This window comes from Pygoscelis adeliae, unplaced genomic scaffold (genome assembly GCF_000699105.1).
Source record: "Pygoscelis adeliae isolate BGI_AS28 unplaced genomic scaffold, ASM69910v1 Scaffold242, whole genome shotgun sequence".
Classification (NCBI taxonomy): Eukaryota; Metazoa; Chordata; class Aves; order Sphenisciformes; family Spheniscidae; genus Pygoscelis; species Pygoscelis adeliae.
In genome coordinates, this window is record NW_008824369.1 from 1,775,807 (window position 1) to 1,782,036 (window position 6,230).

A 6,230-nucleotide genomic window follows, 5' to 3' on the forward strand; every position below is an offset into this window, starting at 1 on the left:
GGCTTTCTTTGTGTATTTTTATCTAAGATCCTGGAAGACATTTGGCATGCACAAGTATCAGTCCAAACAGAAATTTTTAGATGCTAAAAACTCAAACCAAGTCAGATTTGATGGCCTGCTAACGAGTCAAATATAATAATGATTGGATTCCCCTCTAGGGGAAGAAGTAACACTGGAAGAAGGTGACACTGAAATCTTCAGTGACAGAAATTCTATCACCAGGATGTTGCCAGAATTCCATCTGCTGATCATGAACAAGACTAAGAGTTAGCACTTCCTTAGTTTCAGGTTGGGAACTACGTATTCGACTTTCCACCTAACTGAAAAGCTCACCAAACGTCACTCAAGAGACTAGCATATGGAAAACAAACTTAGAGACAATATCTAAGGAAAACAGTATCTAACCTATGACTTGTTCTTTGATTTACAACTGTGATTGCAGGCCCCACCTCACAGTCATATGCCATGATAATAGGTAGCAGTTCAACGAGAACCAGCTGTAACTTTTTACGTGTTATAGTGATTCTGAGCTACTTCAGCACATAATTTAGCCTGATGCAGCAAATAATTAGAATGACTAAAGGGAGAGGTAACATTCCACAACTGAAAAATGAATGACCAACCTTTTGATCTTGTTCATTTTATTTTCCAATTCCTTTTTTCCTAAACTAAAAAGTGCTGTATTTCACATGAAATTCACTCTCATTATTTTTCCTCATCTCAAACTTGTCTATTATGGATATGACTGTGAGTTCTCAAATTATATTCTCTGAGGTACCCAAAAAGATAATCTTAAATGGGATCACTGGCATTAGTAATTGCAGTCCTGAATCTACCCACACCGGGAAAGTACTCTCCTGAAAAAGAACAAATATGTACTTCAAAATGGCAACCTCCATGGGAGTAGAAGAGAGTGGAATTCTCCCGGCTGTTTTTCTAGTTGTACATTCTAGTCTTGTTACTTCATCTTTGGGGTTGCTTACAACATACTTCAACACTCTAAGAGCACAAAGACCCCCGTCCCACAACTGGGATCCTGTGTCAGGAAGGCACACCCTACTCAAAAAGAGTAATAAAGCATCAACTCTGCTCCATTTGCCTGAGGTCAATGGGATGTTTGTCTGAAGTTACAAGCATGCTTAGGCACTGGTTTGAAGAAGGGCAAACACAGGCACCTCTTAAAGTGCTTTTCCACATTAGGGCCTGGGAAAAAAGCTCAGGATTGGGCCCATGATAAAACCAGTTCCCTTAGGAAATGTTACCCACACCATAAAAGGAATGAATGACACTGAACTGAAGGGAAGTACAATGAAAATTGTCTACTGAATTTTTGAAAATTCCCGTAAAATCTGAGACTTGATCTGTTCTATGTGCATAATTTTCACTGTAAGTCACAAAAGGTTGACTCCTTAGAGATGCAGGAAATGACTAGCTCATGATAGCATAAAAGGCTGCATAATTGCATGGGCAGAAAGCTGGATTTTCATCAGTCACTACATTCTCTGACGATATGGCAGTGGTTTTTGATCATGTATCCAATGCACAATAATTAGGCAAAATGACTTACCCTCAATCTTTTCAGTATTTAGCTCTAAGGGTGCAAGGATTCATTCTTGGAAAGGGAAGATGGTCGTGTGATTTAGGGCACTGGATGAGCACTCAGATCTGAGTCCTATCCCTGGTTCTGCCATAGCCTTGCTGTGTGACCTTGCACAGTCATTTCTCCATGCCTCGGTCTCGCCTAAAATGGGATAACAATAGTTCTTTATTTCAGAGGAGATATGAGTACAAACCAGTTCAAGGCTGTGCCGCAGAGATGCTACAGCAAAGAATGGCACAGAAAAGCTCAGACATGGAGTAATACCTTGCTATTAAAATGTGGGAAAACACACAGTAATTAAATGAAATAATAAATACAAAACATAGGCTGATTTTTGAGGAATGCAACATTGATAAGCTTTTCTCTGTTACCTGAAATTAAAGCAAACTTAAGTGGGATTCTTATGGGTTTAAACGATTTTTACCTGACTCTGTTTCTGAGATCTGCTAGTACTAGAAGCTGTGTATTAGAAACACCAAGAAAATTACTTCATTGACAACCTCCACATTGTTTCTGTTTTAAAGCAACCACGATTTCCAGCCCAAGAGAGGGTCAGATAAATATTCAGGGTAAGATTTTCAAAGCTATGGAAGGGGCCTACAAACATGATTTCCTTCAAATTACAGTAAAATATGAGCATGCAAATCTAAGGTAGCTTTCAGAGTTCATCTTTGCTTTTGGGTACACTTTCAAATTAAATTATAAACGGGGCCACTGATCTTAATTGAACTGTCAGATGTCTGGAATAGCTTCAATACCACTATTCCAGAGTTATGCTGTTGCTGGAATTGGACAGAGCTTTAGCAAGGAACCTTCGGTAATGAGTATTTTTCCAAATGCAAAGATGAATCTTTTTCTCCCCACAAACACGCATGTACGTAACAACAGCATTTGTCTTTCATGTGGGGGTCAGTTATGGGCCTGTAGGCCTGAGAGACAGGATCTCGGGGCACATGCCTAGATAAAGCAATTGATTTGGAGATAAACAGATCAAAGGCTGTTTTGTCAGGCAGGAGGAGAGAGGAGAGATATATGATGAGACAGATCCTAGGAAGGGAAAATCATTTCTGAGAGACAGAAACAGAGGGATGGGAAAGTCAGGCAGAGAATAGCTGGAAAGTAGACCACAGAAAGGCAACATGGACCCGAGGAGGACAGCCAAAAGAACCTCATAGCTGGAATGCTGAAGCCCGTTGGAGGGAGGAGACCCGTGAGATGCTGTTCCAAGCAGAGTAAAAAGCCTAAGCTCAAAGACACAGAAGTGCTGGAGCTGCCTAGGAACCTCCAGGGCTGGAGAGGAGCAACTGCCTGTAGTCACCGTGCACTGTCTAATAAAGCAGATGCCAAGCAGGACGGAGGACAGGAGAAAAGGAAAGCAAACTGGCATGTAATCCTTGATTTCACTCAACAAAAGCAATTGAAGGGCAGCTCTGGAAAGATGAAGCACAGAATTAAATGTAATGAATTGACTAAAGAATCAGCGATCACGCACCATATTATAACACTGAGATTCTTTTCAGGCAGTCCACTACACATATACTTTCTGACCAGAAAAGACCACAAAAAGGATGAAATCAGACCAACAACTCCTGAATCTCTGGACAGAAGAAGCGACTGCAGAATGTAAAACAGAAAAACATTTTACCCCCAAATCTCTACCTAACATGTGCAAGGACAAAAACGACAAGGTGTTAAAGGATTGCATGGCAACGTGACTTACAACTACCATCTTCAACTCCTTCATTAAGTCCCCTACTAGCCCCCCACCCCACAAATAACAGAGATGTCAATCAGGTATCTTGTGGCTCCAATTGCTCACACCCTTCCCTGTAACACTCCAAATCTTGCACTTTACAAGTCCAGATGGAGTCCACCTCCAGTAGACAGCAGAAGAAGATATGACACGGCATTCACAAATGCACAGAGAACTGTTTAATTTACAGCCACAATGGTGAAACAAACCATTTCAGAGCTTGGACATTCAAAGTTAAGTCTGACACTCATTCTTATATTCACTTATTGTGCTTAAGTATTAGAGAACACAGGATTACATTAACAGTACACGACAATCTGAGATCCCTGCAGGACCGAGTAGTGAAAGGGATGAGCAAGAATGAGGGACCAGCCCCTCAAGTGGTGTAAGCTGGTACAGCTCCATTGCAGGCAACGGAGCGATGGTGATTTACACCAGCTGAGGATATGGCCCTTGAAATGTCCAACTTAACTTTGAATTAATGTCTCCTGCGTCACCACCTTTAATGTTACTGTTCCTTCTGGTTGTATCTGCCACCTTGAAGAAGGACTAATAGCATAGCCTGTACCGCTCAAAAGGCTGGCGGGTAATATCTCAGCTGGACTACAGAAAATGACGCATATGTCATGACACTACTCCTTGTATTTTAAAAACCGTGGACTGGATCCTCATCTGATGTAAATTAGCTTAGGGGCGGCCGAAGTCAAAAACATTTGCCAATTTATACTAGCTGAGAATATAGCCCTGAGATTTTTGTGTTTTCTGCTGCATGCCGTATAAAGACGGTGCTTGAGAACAAAGACTCACGTGCGTTTCATTCCCGGTAATAACATCAACTCGAGACTACAAGTCTCAAACAAACAACTACTGGAAAAGACTCCACTCGGTCTTCATTCTCTCCTGGTTTTCTGAATTTGGCGTAACACATTTATTTGCTGGCACCAATAAAATGCATGCCTCTGTTTGCTTTTTTTTCAAGACTTCAATATAGGGCCAGACTCACTCGTGATGTAAATCAGCAGAGCTCCATTATACTCAATGGAGTCACTCCGGGGAAGCTGGCCCACAGATCTGAATGCAACCTTCTTGTGCCAGTGCAACCATAGGACTCTCGAAAGTTGTTTTGCCAATTATTCCACTTAAGTGACTTTGACATCCTTTCATACCTGCACAGTGTCTGAGTGGGTCACATAATGCTTTTCAACTACATGATTTTAATGGATATATGTTTTTTTTCATTAGATATCTTTTAGACAAAAAAGGAACGGAGCAACATTATTGGCATCCCACTGAAACATAAATATATAAATTACATTTTATACACTTTTTTAAACGCAGACACATACATTCATGTGCATAACATTGTGAACAGTACACTTAGTGGAAAACAAGCACAGACAATCTTAGTTAAATGTATTTCCAGTTTTGGTGCTCAACAAATACACTGGGAAAATGATCACAAAATAGAACGGTGACTAACTCTATCTCTGCATTAGCATCTGAAGCCAATAATGCCTGTTAGCTAACATTGCTTTGTTTGGTTGAAATTGGACATAGCTGCAGGAACAGGAGGGGAATGTCTGAACTATATTTAAAGAAAGGGAAAGGTTAAAAATCTCTCTTTTGTTGTTTTAAGGTTCTGCAGTTCATTCACATTTGAAGATATTTTTTGTTTGAGTGGAAACACTGTCTTCAAGACAAACTTTTTTGTCGTTCCAAACTGAGAAAACTCTTTCATCTCTTTGTAGATGTTTCACAAATAAAGAATCCAGTAGTTCACTGTACATATCCAATGTGATAATCCAACTAAAACAAAGGGTACATAATCCAAACTACTGGGGTGGGGCAGAGATTTTGGCCAAGTGAGTAGCCATGTCATATCTGGCACAGCCCTAAATTTCCAAAGCACTACAGAAGGATTTAGCCATGTGGCTCCCACTGCAATCCGTGGGGAACTGAACATTTAATCCTTTGGCACTTTGAAAACACAGGAGCTGGTGCCAGAGTATTTTATCTGCCCCGCTATAGTTAAAATAGATTTTGATGTTATTTGGGCTATTCTACTACAAAAATATGACCACAAAATGCTTTTTTTTTCTTTTTTCTTTTTTTTTTTTTTGGTTCAAGAAAACATAGCAGGCTTTCTCAGGTATATAAAACTGTTAATTTTTAGATAAAAATACAAACTTCACCTTTACAAAAACACATATTTCTGTTGAATACACATAAAGCATAACATTTTACCAAAAATAAAGAACTTTAGGTTTTGTTCAAATATTTGCAGCAAGGTAGTTCCCATGCCACCATGACATTGTACAATGCAGATACAAGAATTTGTACATTTCACACAGCTCCAACATGTGAAATAAAAGTATCTGTTTACTGATAAGAATGACAATTGCTAACACAATATCACTAGTAGGCAACTGGCATAAGTCTTAAAGGAAAAAAAAGGATTTTTGCATGGATATCCTATGATTTGTTTACGCACATGTCTCTTTTTTTCTCTTTTTTTCTTTTTATGTAATGCTTTAAATTACGGGGGAGGTTGGGGAACATAAACCAAGAAACGTCTAGAAAATTATGCATAGGTATACCATTTTTATTTTAATACATCTCATTAGTTTGCATCCCACTAGGAGAAATACCATAATGTTTTGTGTTCTGCTTATTGTTATACCAGTCTTTTATACGTGTTATTGGCAAATGTAGTCCAAGAGATAATAAAAAGCTAGGCAAAGAGTAAAAAGAAAACTTAATAATCACTTTATGGTGTAAAAAAAAAAAAAATCCACTTAAGGCTCCCCAGAAGGTTTTTTTGTATAGACTTTTAAAACACCACCAAGCAAGGATGTATTGTTCTATAGTGTTTGCGTG